Source organism: Nannospalax galili, unplaced genomic scaffold, assembly GCF_000622305.1.
Source record: "Nannospalax galili isolate Female #2095 unplaced genomic scaffold, S.galili_v1.0 scaffold907, whole genome shotgun sequence".
Taxonomy (NCBI): domain Eukaryota; kingdom Metazoa; phylum Chordata; class Mammalia; order Rodentia; family Spalacidae; genus Nannospalax; species Nannospalax galili.
This window is the reverse complement of record NW_008357958.1, coordinates 2,714,183-2,731,963: the sequence shown is the minus strand read 5'-3', so window position 1 is coordinate 2,731,963 and position 17,781 is coordinate 2,714,183. Positions and strand designations below refer to the sequence as shown.

At 38.7% G+C, this 17,781-nt stretch overlaps 1 pseudogene; it reads left to right on the top strand.

The window, feature by feature from the left end:
* Positions 1-16,339: 16,339 nt before the first annotated feature.
* Positions 16,340-17,781, top strand: part of LOC103752278 — an 8,453-nt pseudogene continuing 7,011 nt past the window's right edge.

Sequence of the window (17,781 nt, the reverse complement as noted above, 5' to 3'; positions counted from 1 at the left end):
TTTTTCTTTTTCTAAAAATTTAAACCAAGGAATACAAAAGCATAATTTAGCAAGAAGTGATGGGTAGAAATGAAAAAAAAATACTATGAATTATGTATAGGAAAATAGTAAACCAAGGTTTTGAAGAGTCAGGAGCTATGAGAAAACAGCATGTCTACTGAGTTGAGATTTAATGAAAGGGAAGAAGTAGAACGAAAGTCATGGAGCCTTGGAAATAGGGCATAATACGGCAGGGGGTCTCTGGCATGGCCCCTCCTTTCTTTTAGCTTCAGTTGTGTTGAAGGCTGTTTTCTAGGTCATCATCAGTAACAGTGTCCTGTTTGGCAACAATAGCTCCCCAAATGAACGGGGCCAGTTAAAAAGTTTCTTCTTTCCTCAGATATTTATTTTGTGTATATTGTGTGTCTGCTTCTGTGTATGTGCACGTGTACATGTGTGTGTATTCATACAGATCCCAGAGTTCAATGCCAGCTGTCTTCCTTGATTGCTCACCATCTTATTTATTTATTTATTTATTTTGAGATAGTGTTTGTCACAGAACCTGGAGCTCATCAATTTGGCTAGAGTGGCTGATCACTGAGATCCAGGGATCCTCCTGTCTCTGTACTTACTCAGTGGTAGGGTTATAGAAGTGTACCACCATACCTGGCTTTTATGTGGTGTCGGGAGATTCGAACCCAGGTCCTCATACTTGCTTGGTGGGCATTTTACTGACTGAACCATGTCCCTAGCCCTTTCCTCAGAATTTTGACTGACATGTGGCGAGAGCTGTATTAGACAGAAATAACTGCGAAATGGCTATTGCTGAGAAACTATCCATAATTTCTAACAAGGTATTGTTCTATAATGCATTCAATAATGGAAATGGATAAATTCATAAAGATCTGATTTTATATGCCCGTAGGAATTGTCTTCATGGATGAGGGAATGAAATATCAAACTTCATTTGGTAAATAGATTTCCCTGGTAAACAGATTTTAGCTGGTACATATTGGTCACATGATTATAAACTTAGTGGAATACGCTTTTAAAAGAAGTATTTTGTTACCCCAGAAACTGTTTTTCTGGTACTCTTAAACACAGCCATTTTGATTCTGCCTGCTTCTACATATCAATCCTCTCATTTGAAGGAACTGTAGGCAGTTATTAAGATACCACTATAAAACACATGTTGACTCCAAGAATCATCATTGTATTAGAAAGAATAAAGAATTACAAGTTGTGAATTATACTTATATGTGTTTTTCTTGTAGTTCTTTTTTTTTCCCTACCAAATACTTATTTAAAATGTCCCCAATAGAGTATTTTTATCTGTTCTTACTCTGAAGTCAGGTCAGGGAAGGTACATACCTGCTTATAAGGGTCATTATTTGAAAACTCCAAGCTTTTTACATATTGATACCATATGTTCTAGCTTGTTTCTTCATTGCTGTGACAAAATACTCTGACCAATACCAACTTGGGGAGGAAAGGGTTTATTCAGCTTACATCTCCCAGGTTGCAGTTCATTAGGGAGCCCAAGGTAGGAACTCAGGACAGGAACTTGGAGGTAGGAGCTGAACACAGGCCATGGAGGAATGCTGCTTACTGGCTTGCTCCCCTGGCCCCTGCTCAACCTGCTTTCTTATGCAACACAGGCCCACCTGCCCAGGGGTGGCACTACCCACAGTGGGCTGGGCCCTCCCGCATCACTCATCAAGAAGATGCCCCTCAGACATGGCCACAGGCCAGTCCAATGGAGGCAATTCCCCAATTGAGGCTCCCTCCACCCAGGTGTGTAAAGTTGACACTAAAGCTATCCAACACACCAAAACATAGTAACATTTAGTACCTATTGCAGTTATTTAACCTAATCACTATACCAAAGATATAATTGATCTTTCTCCCGTAGGAGGAACATAGAATACCAATGCCCTAATTTTGTACATTTCTGTTCTCTAATGACAGGCTGTCATTTTCTATAATTTACCAGTGATTATGAACAATCTGCGTAGGCTGAGTGGAGTTGCTTGGTAACCACCTTTTAAAACTTTCTTAAATGTAATTGCTTCTCTGCCAGGGAAACATTGATCCTACAAATTTGCATTGGACTGCTCTCTAAGCAGCCAAACATGCTAAATATCTCTCTGCTTTTTATTTCAAATTATTTGCCTTTTAAATTCTGCTGAGGTAAGCTACTTTTGTTATGCTTGTTATCTGTCTTTGAACAAAATGAGACTTGCAAATGACTATCTGTACATCCTCATTTTTTTCTAATGTTTTTTTCTGTATCTCTGTTTACATTGCTTTTTTTAGAGTTGGGGATGGAAACTTGTGAAGAATCATGAAAACCCCCAGGTTCACTTTGCATGATTTTAAATGCTTTCAGACAATATATATATCCATGTGTCAAAATCTGCACGGTACAAATATTACTCATGGCTGCTGTTCCTGATTTCTCCCCTTTCTGGTGGTCAAGCAGCTTCATTGCTATTTATGAAAATGTGGAGTCTATGCTGACATCCAGTGCATACTTCACTTTTCATGGTTGTGTCTGTTCATGCCCTGGCTTGGAAAAGGAAATGGTAAAAAAAAACAACAACAAAAAAAACCAGACTTTAGTTAATGTATATTGTTAGTGTTGCAAGGAAATATTACAAGTCATTAATTGCTGCACATTTTCAAGTTCATTGTGTATAGCTGCTTTTGGGAATATTAACACACTTTCCACTTAGAGAAAATCTCAAACAGAAGGTAAGGGCTTAGGCCTTGTGGGGTGAAGAGTATCTGATCACAACTGATGAGTCTTAGAAGTATAGCTTTTGGTCAGAGTGAGGAAACCAAACACAATCACACACATACCACGTGTTTTTAGAGTACATTTCGTAATGTCGATAAAGCACTTGGCTTATATTTTAAAAACTGGCAAGATTTTTTTAAGTCTCTGTCTTTTTGTCTCTTTATTTCTCTGTTATCATCTATGTCTACCATTTACCATATGCAAACTGAGTTTTCTCTATGAAAAATGTAAATAGACTTTATGTCACAAGGTCAGTATTAATGTTTTATGAATCTTTAAGAGTTTGTAAAGATGAACAAACTTAAAAAGATTTTCATTTGACATTTTATGATCACAGTAGGTCTTTAGAATACAATTAACCTTTGGACCTGACTCATTTATAAAATGGGTAATAGACTTGACTTTGGAATCAGAAGCAAACTTAAAGGATAGTGTGATTAGGATATAACATGCTGTTGTGAGTGTAATGTGAGATGTCTGCCATAGACTCATGTGTTTGAACACTTGGTCCCAGCTGGTGGATGTAGTTTGGAAGGCTGTGAAACCTTTAGGAGTTGAAGACTTACTGGACAAAATAGGTTGCTGGGGGTGAGCCTTGAGGTTTTGGAGCCAGGCCCCATTTTGTGATCACTCCATGCTTCTGGACTATACACACAGTGTGACCAGTCATCTTACACTCCTGCTGCCATGCCTTTCTGTCATGATGGACTGAACCTCAACATATAAGTCAAACCTCAGTCAAGCTTCCTGTCATGTATTTGATCACAACAACAAGAAATGAATACATATTGCTCATTCCTATTTTTTACGTCAAACCTCAGTCAAGCTTCCTGTCATGTATTTGATCACAACAACAAGAAAAGAAATGAATACATATTGCTCATTCCTATTTTTTATGTAAGAAATTAAAATTTATGCCTATAGTTTTTTGTATATTTTTAATTGAATTTTTGTATATTTCATATAAAAATCTTAATCATCTTTATACCCTCTTCCCCATCCACACCCTCCCATAGCCCCCACATTGGGTTTATGCATTCTTTTATTTAAGTTAAGGCCTATCAAGTCAAGTTAGTGTATCCAGATGTCCCACAGTGCAAGTTCATCCACTAGGATCTAGTCAGCCTATCGAGAGCCACTTCCTTAAAGAAGATCAACTCTCCTTCAACCCAGCATAATCAGCTGCAAATAATTCTTTGGCTAAGATTGGGTCCTGCTGCCCATTTCCACAGTTTTATGCTGGGGTTTTGTTTGCTTGAGTTTGCATGGGTCTTGTGCATGCTGACACCATTGCTGTAAGTTCATATGAGCAAAGTCCCAGGTCTGTTTCCATATGGCCATTCACCTCCCTTCCTGGCTCTTACCATCTTTCTGCCCCCTCTTCCAAAATGTTCCCTGAGCTCTGGATGGGTGAAGCTCTAAATCCTGTGTCTGAAGTATGTTCTGTCTTCAGCAATAGGGACTTATTTTTAAGTTCTGGAAGGCTGTGGTAATAGCCTGTGTAATTTTGGGAGTCTCTTGGACTACTCTGGTTAACAGCTTGAAGGGAGGTTTCTCCTGTCTGGACTCATGAAGAGATATTGCATGTGTAATTTTTTTAGTAGGTCTTTAAACTAATACATATGTCTTGTTTTTCACACCAGTTAAACATTATTTATCTCTCCTCTTTCTCCCTGTCTAACCCTCCCTCTTCCCTTCTGAGTTAAAGTAACTACATTTCTCCCAATTCACCCTTGATAATATCTGTCCCCTATGGTTTACCCTCTCTTGAGCTCCTTCTTCTCCTTTACCCCGATGGTTCCTTATATAACCCTCCTTTTTCCCCTCCCAATTGAATACTCCCATTTTACCTATTTCCTCCCTGGTAACACCTGTCTCCTACTATTCCTCTCTCTCAGGCTCCTTCTTTCTCTTTACCTCTCTAGTTCTCTTCTATTTTCCTGGCTCCTGCAGTTACATCAGGATACATACTCACACATAGGGATTTGGTACGAAGATCCACAAATGAGGGAGAACATATGTCTTTTGTTTTCCTGAGTTTGTGTTACTTCACTTAGTATGACAGTTTCTAGTTCCATCCATTTACTGGCAATTACATGATTTTGTCTTTCTTTACTGCTGAGTAGAACTCCATTGTGTAAATGTACCACATTTCATTATCCACTCGTCAGGTGAGGGCTACTTAGGCTGCTTCCATTTCTTAGCTATTGTAGAAAGAGCAGCAACAAACATGGGTGTACAAGTAACAAAAGAAATTCACAAGTATAATTGTTCTTTTAATTCTGGGTCCTGGGTTATCTCTTGAGGGTCCTTGTTGTAAAACTCTTCTATAGGACTGGTGGGGATATATTATTTTGGCTTTTCATATTATTGTTTTTTCATTGTGGTTTTGGAATGTGGATTTCTTTTGTTGCTTGTAATTCTGATATGAAACTCAAGCCTTCTTTGTATTGTTTATATACCTTGATTGCTTTCTGATTGGGTATGAAAAGCTGATTGGTCTAGGCTTCAAGTTCTCTATTTTGATTTTATATTGGAGAGATTTGATGGCTTCAGTCAGGCTACTCAGGAGCTCTCCAGGAGGGCTAGGTGGCCCCTTCTAGTTAGGAGCACTTCAGAAGCCTCAAATGGGTAATGCCAAGGTCCAAGGAGAAGAGATGGGAGATGGATGTGCTGGTCCCTATTAGTCATCAGGAAAGACTAAGCCCTGGAGTGGTGGGAAGCTCTGAAGATGATCCCAAAGCAGGGGGAAGGGCATGGTGCCATTTGGCCAGCTTACCCTGGAGGCCAACTCAGGCACTCTCAGGCAGTGTCGAAAGGTCTGGGCCAGCAGGGAAGCCTTATAGTCTTATTTTTAATCCTAACTGCTGAGCATAATGGCTAATGGTTTCTTTTGAAGGAAGAATAGTCACAAGTTTTGAAGAGATTTTGTATTTTTGGCACAGTAAATGATGCTCTTCAATTCTGTTTTTCCTTAAGAGTCTCATATTTAATTCCCATACTTTTGGCATATAAAAGAATGCTCTATGTAAAAAGTGGTCTACCCTAATATTATAGCATTATTCATGAAGTCATAAGATGTTTTTGTATTCCTGAGGAAAGGAAAAAGTTAATTCTTAGGGTCTTAAAAAAATAACTATTGCAAAGTGAGACATGGTGGCATAAGCCTGTAATTCCAATACTGGAAAGGCAGAGGCAGAAAGATGGTGAGTTCAAGGCCAGCCTACATAGTGGGAGACTGCCTCATAATGGAAGCAGAGTTTTCTAGATGGCTGGGCAGTTACTCATATGAACTCAGAGCAATGGTGACAGCATGCACAAGTCCCACATAAGCTCAAGTAAGGCAAAGTCATAGCATAGAAGTGGGAAAGAGGCTAAGAAACCCAAACCCTAGCTGAGCAACTATTGGCAACCAAGCGATAGCTGCTGGGAAGCGGAGAGCCAATCTTCTTTAAGGGTGTGACTCTCGGTAGGTTAATCAGGCTCCAGTGGGTGGACCATATGAATGCTATAATTTGATATTCTAGCACAAATGTTTCATGCTTCCCATAAAGATCTTTCTCCGAGACTGGCAGTAGGAAATAAAAGCTTGACAAGGAGAGTCAACAACAGAGCCAAGTTGATCAGCAGGGATTTAGTCTAATCAGTTTCAAACACTAATGTCATAGAAATCACCAGAAGACTTTATTCATTCACAGATCTCTGGGCTCTAAACCAAGAACTTTGATTTAGTGGAGAGTAAAGAATGCTAAATGATGGGTTCCAAAAAGGTATATTCACACAGAAAACCTAAAACTGGTGAGTGTGACCTTATTTGGAAAAATGGAGACTGCAGATATAATTAAGTGAAGGATGTGAAAATTAGATCACCTTGGAGGAGCTGAAGAGCTATCTCCATGGGTAAGAGCACTGGCTGCTCTTGAAGAGGACCCAGGTTCAGTTCTCAGCATCCACATGGTGGCTAATAAGCTTCCGTAACTCCTATTCCAGGGATTCAATGCTCTCTTCTGGCCTCCACAGATATTGCAAGACATGGGTGCGCTTACATATACGCAGACAAAACACTCATATACATAAAAATAAAATTTAGATCACCCTGGATTATCTAGGAAGTAAATCCAACAGTGGAAGGGACATAGAGAAGAGAAATACACCTGGGAGAGACCAGCATATGTAGACAGAGATGATTTTGCAGCCATAGCTAAAGAATAGCCATGGCAGTGGGAATAAGCAGGGGAGGATCCCATTCACAATCTCCAAAGCCACTGGAAGGGACACAGTCCTGCCACTTTGATTTCAGACACCAGCCTCTAGAATTCTAAGAGAATAAATTTTGTTTTAAGCCACTCAGTTTATGGTGATTTGTAATAGTAGCTTCAGAAACTAATACAGATTGGGACGAGAATCTTGTATTTCCTATAAACCAGTGTTGCAAGTGTTCTGTGCTTTGAACGGCATTGATCAGGTAGGTGCTATAATTTGGAGAAGAAATGACACAGAAAATTACTCATGAGACAGTTGAGTGCAGTAAGTTCAGACCATCAAGCATGCTAGGATTCTGAAGTTGTGTAAGAATGGAGCAAAGCAGTCAGCTTGCTCCTTTTTGATGCTTTCTGTTGCATGGGGCAGAGATGATCCTACGCTTAGAGGGTCTGTTAATTCCCTGTTATCCTCAGGCCTCAGATTACATTTTATTTCCTGGAGTAGACTCCTTAGATTAGGCCAGCCTTTATTGTGACAAAACATCAGTACTGTCTCTTTTTTCTTTGTAGTGCTTATTCCCACTGTAATGATTTGTTTTTGTGTCTGTTGGTCTGTTTGCCTGGGACATTGCGGACAGTCTAAGATAGAAACCATAAAAATCTTAATGAGTACATCCCCAGTTCCTGGTCTGACAGGGAGTAGGTACCCAATAAACATATTTTAATGGAATGTGTCAATCCTGCCCTAAATAAAATAGAATTAGAAGCTGAGAGATTGTTATTCTTGATCTAATGTTTAGTGTTAGGTGTTTCTTTACTGTGGATTTATGAAGCAGATTTAGAAGATAAAATTGGATGCTAGAAATCAAACAACAAATGATTATTAAGTAGTTTTTTTCTGTGAAGCATGATTAACTGAATTAAGATATATTTTACAAATATAGTCACACACTGTCAGTTCCAGTGATGGGTGTGAGGGGGCTTTTCACTTCTGAGGTGAGTTGATTTTCTCTGTCAATTCATGTTATATATTTGACACTTACTAGAAAAGCATTCATTTTAATAATCACAAAATATATTTTTATTAGATTTAAAAGATAGACTGTGAAACAACAGTTTCTTTTTTTCTGATCAATGTTATGAAATTAGCTTTTTGAGTGGGCCATCTCTTTTCATTTCTGAGAACAACATGACCAATTTGTTGCTATGACGACCTAACACTAGCCAGAATTTAATTATTAAATCCATGACTAGCACAAGACTGGTGTTCTGTTTTTTCTTTTTTAATTGTTGGGAGTTTTTACTAGTTCTAGTCCTACAAGGTGGCTCAGCAGAATATAGTAGAAATTATTAATTAACAGGAGCTCATTCTTTTTAGAAGCATCTCTTAAAGGTCTTCATCAATTAGACAGTATTTTGTAGTTTAGCTTCTAGTCAAACTATATTCTGCTGTAGTGCAGAGTATACATTTTGAATTCATGTCCCTCCAAATCCAAAAAGCAACATCATTTTCATAAGTCTGCATTAGAATATATATGGCACAGACAGATGCACAATATAGGAGAGTTTTGCTTCCATGGCAACCCCTTGGAAAACCTAACAACCATCTCACATTTATCCATGGGACTTTTGAAGAGTATTGGTGTCAGGAAGCCGTAATAAACTGATTACCAGAGAGAAAGATCCTTCATAGGCCAGTGGTTTGCTCTGGGAACTTCTGGGTAGAAACATCGATTAGGATATAGATAGTAGGAAGAAGAAACCAAGCCAGAGGACTTGACTGATTCATACAGAAGCATCAGTGAAGGAGTGGGAAAGTAAAAATCATTTTACCTAAGTGGAACAGACAGATAGAACATCACTCCCAGAAGATCAGTCAAAATGATAAAAAGCCATGCTAAAATGCTATAAACGCAATGAGAAGAAAAAACTGTATGCATGACTTCTTATGGGAAATATTGCAAGATAAAAATAGAATGGAACAACATATACAAAATGCCAAAAAGTCCTTTTAGTTAAAATATTCTTCAAACCTAAAGGTAATGACATTTTCAGAAAAACTGAAAATGAGTGAATTTATCACTTACAGAACTTACTATAAGAAATGCACAAAGGAGAGATTTTTCAGTTGAAGAGGAATGGGTCAGTAGAAAACTTGGATTTCATGAGCAGAGTGTCATGAATGGGAAATTAAGTGAAACACAAAATTTTAACTTTACTTTTTTCTTATGAAAGGGCGTCCTAGTTACTTTCCATTGCTGTGATAAAACACTGACGAAAACCAACTTTTGGAGGGAAGGGTTTATTTCATCTTACTCTCTTAAGAGACAGCCCATCACTGAGGAAAACCAAAATAGGAACTTAAACAAGACAGAAATACGGAGTCAAGAACATGTCATAGAGGAAGTTGCTTACTGGCTTGCTTCTCTGGTCTGTGCTCAGCCTGATTTCTTTCTTTCTTTCTTTCTTTCTTTCTTTCTTTCTTTCTTTCTTTCTTAAAAGGGATTTATTATTATTGTTATTTTATTTTTATGTGTATGAGTGTATTGCCTACATGTGTGTGAGTGTACCTATGTCATGCAATGCTGTAGAGGTCAGCAGAGGGAAATGGATCCTCTAGAACTGAAGTTACAGACAGTTGCTAGCCACCATGGGGATGCTGGGAATTGAACCCAGATCCTCTGCAAGAGCAACCAGTGCTCTTAACCACTGAACCATCTCTCTAGGCACTTACTGGCCTGTCTTTGTATTCAATTGGAATTAGTTAAGGACTGAACTGATGGTACTGTTACAATGTAACAAGTCCTAGACTGCTTTCTTATAGAACTCAGGACCACCTGCCCAGGGCTGGCACCACCAGCAGTGGGCTGGGCCCTCTCACATCACCAAACAATCAAGAAAATACATCACAGACATGCCCACAGGCCAGTCTGATAGAGGAAATTCCCCATCTGAGGTTCCCTCTTCGCAGCTGTGTCAAGCTAACAACTAAAGCTATTCAGCACAAAGTCATTTGACTATTTAAAACAAAATGAGAAAAAGTGCATAGTAAATACACTAAAGAAAAGGGATAAATAGAAATATATTGTTTGTGTTTGCTACTTTTGTATGCCAGTGACTAAAAAGTCCTGAGAGTACAATTTAAAAGGAGGGAGGATTTATTTTAGTTCACAGTTTCAGTCCATCACATGTCAGGGCAGGTAAAGTAGATCAGTCCATATCATGTTAGCCAAGAAGCAGAGAAAAGGGAATACAGGAAAGGTTGAGCAAGATTCATCCCTCAAAAACGGGCCTTCAGTGACTTACTTTCTCCAGCTAGGCCCCCACCCCCTCCTACCCTTCATAATCTTCTAATAATGTCATCACGTTATGAATCTATCAGGAATTAATCCATTCAGTGGGTATTGGCTCTGGAAAATACCCTCACAGACACACCCGGAAGTGTGTTTCACTAATCTCCTAAGTGATTCTTAATCTATCAAGTTGACAATGAAGATTACTATCAACTTGTAAACTCATAATGCTATACATGAGGAGACATACTAATTTTGAGCAGCATGTAGTAGGTTAAAAATGCATAAATCAACAAGTAGAGATAAAAATAAGGTAGAGATGAAAAGTCAGGAGAGAGGGAGGCAGAGGTCTGCAGATCTCTGTGAGCCAACCTGGTTTACATAGTGAGTTCCATGACACCCAGAGCTGCAAAGTGAGACCCTGTCTCAAAAACAAAATAAAACAAAAACAAAAAATGAGTCAGGAGAGGGCATAATGGTAAACACAAAAAGTATTGAAATATGAGTAAAAGTAACCATCTGTAGGATCAAGACTAAAAACCAATCAGGTGGCTGGAGATGGCTCCATGGTAAAGAGCACTGGCTACTCTTGCAGACGTCCTGGGTTCTGTTCCCAGCACACACATGGCAGCTAACAACCACTTGTAACTCCAGTTCCAGGGGATCCAGCATCCTCCTCTTATGGCCTTGACAGATACTGCACACATGTGGTGCACTTACACACATGCAGGCAACACACTTATACATATAAAATAAAAATAAATATTTAGAAAAAGATTAAAAATTAATCCTGCTGAAGGAAACGTAAGTAAATTATCTTTCCACTTACATTGTAAATATATTACAAACTCAGTGTTAAATGAAGATCAAGTAGGCAAGAATGTAGAATAAAAGTATAAAAAACTGTGTCAACAAATTATATTCTTTGACCAAATAACATGAAGACTGTGGCTTTTGTAAGCCATAAGTTTTTTTGAATTTTTATTTTATTTTCTTATTTTATGTGTATGAATATTTTATCTGTAGGTATGTAAATATACCTGTGTGTGCAATGCCCTCAGAGGCCAGAAGAGAGCATCAGATCCCCTGAAACTATAGTTACAGAGAGTTGTTAGCCATTATGTGGATGTTGGGGACTGAACCTGGATCCTCTGCAAGAATAGCCAGTGATCTTAACCACTGGGCCATCTCTCTACCCTCGAGTTCTTAAAAATCTACTTTACTCAGAACAATGTGCACAAAAAGTAAATGAACGTTCTTAAAACTGCATTTTATGTGTACACTTTGATGAGTTCTGACAGATGCATGCATCTGAACAACCACTATTGCAGCACCCAAACAGCATTTCCTTATATAGACATATAAATTTGTCAATTCACCCATAGAAGGGCATTCAATTGTTTCTAGTTTGGGGCTTTTACTTTTTGTTTTTATTTTTTCAGCACTGGGGATCCAGTCCAAAGTTTCTTGTTTGCTAGGCAACTACATGAGGTATACCCCAGACCCCCAGGTTTTGACTCTTATGAGTGAAGCTTGTTATGGCTTGAATCAGAAACCTTCCCTCATAGACTTGTGTTTTGAGTGCTCAGTTCTAGTTTGAGGCTCTGTTTTGAAGACCATGGACCCTTTAGGAGGTGGGTTCTGCCTGGCAAAGGTAGGTCATTAGATGCAGTCCCTTAAGGCTACACTCCCTTCTGGTGCTTCTAGTCCCTTTCCTCTGCCTCCTGCCTGTGGGTATCTGAATAAGCTGCCACTGCACCATCCCATCACCATGGAGCTGCTCAGCCATGCATTCTGCACCATGATGGACTGAGATCCTCTGAACACTGAGCCAAAATAAAGCTTTCTTTTCTTAAGTTATTTATGCCATGTGTTTGGTGACAGTGATGTAAATATAACTAATACAACCAGCTGGGCAAGTCATTTTTGAGCAAATGTTTTCATTTCTTTTAGGTGAATACCTCAGAATGAGATGGCTGGGCTGTATGGTAGGTGCTTTTGTACGCTTTTGTGTCTTTATAAAAACTGCCTAAGTATTTCATTGTGTTCTCTAAAAATTTACATTTCATTAATCACAACCTTCCGTGTGTCTATTGATCATTGACATCTTCTGTGAGGTACCTGCTTAAATCTTTGGCTTATCTTTACATGGCCTGCATTTCTTCTTTTGAACTATGAGTTTATATATATTTGGTATACTAGTCCTTTTTCAGACACGTATTCTTTCAGTCTTGCTCTTGTCTTTTGATTTTCATAATAGTATCTTTTGAAGGTCAGGTTTCTCTTCTAACTAACTTCTGTGAATCAGTTTTTTCTTTCATAGTTTGTAACTATTGTGTCTTAGTAGAGAAATCTTTGGTTATCCCAAAGAAGCAAGGATATCTTTACAATGCTTTCTTTTAGATGTTTTATAGTTTTAGATTTTGCTTTTAGGCCTACTTTTTATTATGAGTCAGATTTTTAATTAAGATGCAAGGTAAGGGTTGAGTTTCTAACCCCTAATCCCAGTTAGTAGCCAGCTATTTTGTACCATGTATTAGGAGAACATCCTTTCTTCCATTAATGCATTGGATTAATAAACTCAGTGACTATGTATGGGTCTGTTTGTGAATTCTCTAGGCCATTCCATTGACCTAAATGTTTGCATTTATAACAGTTTTACTCTGTTTTGATCATTATAGACAAAATTTTGAAGTGAAGTATTTTTTAGTCTACATTTTAATTTTCAAATTATTTTGACTATTTTCTGTCTTTTACATTTAAAAACAATTATAGAGTCAGTTTATTAATTTGTGCAAAAAAATCCTGTTGTAATTTTGAATTGACTTACATTGGCCCTATGGATAAATTTGGTTAAATATGCCTCTAAGTATATAATGACTTTTTGCATTTTAAGCAGCATTAGGTTGTAAATTTTTAATTTCCAATTTTTAATTACTAGGAGACAGAAATACAATTATTTATTATATGCTGAGTAGTCCTGTGATCTTGGGAAAATAGCAAGCTGGTTTTGCCAACTCTTGTATATTTCTAGGGATCATATCATTTGTAAATAGAGGCAATTGGATTCTTTCCCTTCTAATATGTATGTAACCAATTAATTGATTGATTATTTTTTGATATTTTGTGTAAGCTAGGGCATTTAGCACAATACTAATTAGTAGTAGTGACAAAGGGGCACCCCTTTCTTTTTAATTTAATTTAATTTAATTTCAGAAAATATTTTATTTTTATTTTATGTGTATGAATGTATTGCCTGCATGTATGCAAGTGCACCTGTGCTATGCAATGCCTGAAGAGGTCAGAAGAGGGCGTTGGATCCCCTGGAACTCGAGTTAGCTGCCATGTGGGTACTGGGAACTGAGCGTGAGTCCTCTGCAAGAACAGCCAGTGCATTTAACCACTGAGCCATCTGTCCAACCCTTCTCCTCTTAATTTTAAAAGGAATGTATTTTCTCTTTCAGCATTACATGTGAACTGAATATAAAATAGCAAACTGTGTAAGTGCCAAGATCCATTCTGTAACCTATAATATTTGCTCAAATACCAAGCACATTGCTTCCTTTTTATGTTTAAGAAAAAGTTTAATATTGGATGAATTTTCATCATTATGAAATTGCCTGTTTATTAAAGAGGAAATAGCAATTTCTTGACTGAATGCATATGACTAAGGATATAAGATTCACTTTTGGTGTATCACTGAAATTATCACTTGAATGACACCCAGAGTAAAGAATTCGAATTTTATCTGCCAGCCTGTGTCTTGTTTCTTCACACTTGAAGGAACTTGAGTTCTAGGAGTTTAACTAAGGTCTTCAGGAGAAAAAAACAGCTCTCCAGAGCCATCTTTATCTAGCTGGGCCTCTAATAAAATATATTTGCATTTTGTCTGTATTCCATCATAAGTAAGTTCCTATTGAAGCAACTCATTCTTGTTGATCAGGACAAAGTTTCCATGATGATGTCACAGGACAGTGTCTGGCTCAAGGTGTCATGGAAGAGAGGCAATATCAAATGCTATAGCTATGAATTTGACCACTGTTCTGGTTTTGGTTCTGTTGCTGTGATGAAATACCCTGACACGAAGCAATGTAGGGGAGAAGGGTGCTTATTTCAGCATACAATTCCAGATGACAGTCTATCACTGTGGGAAAGTTAAGGAAGAAACTTCAAATAGGTAATCACATGACATCCACAGTCAAAAGCAGAGAGAAATGAATATGTACAGGTCTCTCTCTTGCTTGTTAGCTTGATTTCTTCACTCTTAGGTTGAGGCCCCCCTGCCTAGGATATGGTGTCACCCACTGTGGGATGGGTCGTCTCACATCAATTAACATAATTAAGACAATCCCCAAAGACCAACCCAATGTAGACAACAACTCACTGAGACTCCTCCCTGGTGATTCTAGGTTGTGTCAAGTTGACAATTCAGCCAATGGTCACAGCCATCCTCTGACATAGTGTGGATTCCAAAAGATTTAGTATATTGGTCCCTGGTGAGGGAGAGTGGGGTCCTTTCTCACATTTCCACCATCAGGAAGAATATTTCCAAAGTGTGCTGGTAGATGTTTAAGCACATGTTTCTGAGCAAAGAGAAAGCCCTGATGTGTGGGTAGTGCAGGTCGATTTCTATGGTGAGGATACTTCCACCATAGATGATTTTAAGCTACCAGTGTGTTGTCACTGAACTTGGGGCTGGAAGAGAGACAAGGTAACTAACTGTCTTAGTTTGTTTCTTCATCGCTGTGACAAAATACTCTGACCACTACCAACTTGGGGAGGAAAGGGTTTATTTAGCTTACATATCCTGGGTCACAGTTCATCTAGGAACCCAAGGTAGAAACTCAGGGCAGGAACCTGGAGGCAGGAGCTGGAGCTCAGGCCATGGAGGAATGCTGCTTACTGGCTTGTTCCCCTGGCCCCTGCTCAGCTTGCTCTCTTATCCAACACAGGCCCAACTGCCCAGGGGTGGCACCACCCCCAGTGGGCTGGGCCCTCCCACATCACTCAACAATCAAGAATATGCCCCACAGACATGGCCATAGGCCAGTCTAATGGAGGCAATTCCCCAATTGATGTTCCCTTAACCCAGGTGTGTCAAGTTGACACTAAAGCTATCCAGCACACTAACATAACACAGCATCCTCACCACACAGAGAAGGCAGACAAGTTCTGAAGAGCAGGAGGCAAATTGTTGTGGAATTAGGAAGGGATGTTTTGCATATTTATTACCTTCTAAAATGTTGGAAACAGTGGTAATGATCTCACTGTTTGCAAAGATCTGATTATTCATGTAGAACACTTAATTGGACTTGTTTTGGTGGTTTTTTTTTTTTTTTCATCTAATTTTTACATGTCAGCTGCTCTGGCCCAACAAGGTTTTTATGCCGTATCTTGGCTCTAGATTTTGTCGTTTCACTCATCCATTTGGTTCTGATTCACTTGTGACATTAATGCCTGCGGTATTTTTAAAGGATAATATTCTGATAGTGAAACATTTACCAAACAAGATTTTGTATCCAAATAACATTCTGAGCAGAATAAATGTCACTCTTTCCTACTCTTTCTCATAATCCTAAACTATATTTTTATGTGGATCAATTCTTCTGAATCAGTTTACTTACTATCTTTAAAATATATTGAGTTTTCATTTTAAATAAATGATGAATATAAATTTGGGATATATCCAACTTTCTGTTCCATGGAGGAATGGCCATGGAGGAATGCTGCTTACTGGCTTGTTCCTCTGGCCCCTGCTCAGCTTGCTCTCTTATCCAACACAGGCCCAACTACCCAGGAGTGGTACCACCTACAGTGGGCTGGGCCTTCCCACATCACTCAACAATCAAGAAGATGCCCCACAGACATGGCCACAGGCCAGTCCAATGGAGGTAATTCCCCAATTGATGTTCCCTTATAGTGAAAAGAGCCTATTACCAGCCCTATCCAATGTAACTTTGACTTTCCCCATTATTTTATGCAAAGTAATTTTGAGCTCTCTGCTGTCTTGTAAAAGAGTGCAGCCTCTCTTTCACCATCTTACTACCTCTAGCTGCCTCAGGATAATGGTGACAGCCAAGGTACCAAACACTGGTAAAAAGCTGTTAGATAATCCAGGAAGCATCCTCCTGTAATCCAAGTACCAGATTATAGCAGGGAATGCAGCTAGAAAGAACCACCTGGAAGGAAAACTACCACATCCAACAAAATCACCAGCTATATCTTTCAATTGTTACAGGAACAGGTATCAAAACTGCTTTTACTAGAAAATGCGGGGAGACAAATTTCATTGCCCCACCCCCTCCCCAGTGTGATGATTCCAGTTAAATGTGTTTGCTGAAGAACAGAGATTTGCGCTTTTCTCAAAAGAAATCCTGGCATCATGGATGGATAAGTCTTACATAAGTGGAGATGGTTTTTAAAAATTTTTTAAATTTTTAATAACTACATGATTAGAAGAAGCATTTCATTACAGCTTTAACATATTCAGTAACACATTCCAGAGCAAGAGTACATCTCTTTCACAAGTGGCTGTATGTTTCTAGGTTCACAGTTGAATTAATACAGTTATACAATCCTGAACTCAGTATAAGCTGTGTAAGACATAAAATTGAGTGAGTTTTTAACCTTTAAAAAAGATCTCCATTTCATTTTGGAATATATTGTTCCTTGCAGAAAGACTCATTGTTTTTGCTACTAACACTGAGATGCTGGCACATGCATCTCTAATCTGTATGTATCTGATTATTACTAGTCATAATCTGTTGCACTTGGAGCCTTGGTGCCTGTGTATGTCTATAAAGTCATCAGGGAGATTTCAATGCTAATGTTTATCACCTCTACTAATTAACATGATGTAAATTTCCATGCTTCCTCCTCAAACATAATACATTTTTAAAAATTTGTTGATTTTTTTTGTGTGTGTGTATATCACACAGAACATCCCAAACCATCTTATTCAACTATACACCCACTTCCCAGATGGCACCCTCCCATAGCCTCCCTTCCCCCACTAGAGCCCTTATACTCTAATATCCCTGCTACTGTCTGCTGTGTTGTCGGCACCCCAGCCATTCCCCACTGCTTGCCCTTCTGGTGAATCTACTCAGTCTACCTAGAGGACTTTATTTAGGAGGGTTGGCTATTGCTTATCTAGCAGCAATCAGTTCTTAATATTCCTTTAGATAAGAATGGGGTCTGCTGTTCATTTTCCCAGTTCTATGCTGGGTTACTGTCTGGGAGTTCCTTTGGCCTCCCTGGCCAACAACTCAAAAGAAGGTATCTCTTATCTGGCATTGTTGCTTGTTATATAGCCTTTAGCTATGCATATGGACTCTTAAGAAATTATGTTGGCCCCTTTAATCTTTGGTTATATTTTCCTTTTGGGTGTTTAAGGCCATACAGTTGGCCCAGAGAAACCAATTTATTTTTACTCTTAAGGTGTTTGAGGCTCTGTTCCTCAGGGGTCACATGGGCTTGGGAGGAGCCCAAGCTCCTTTTACCAGAA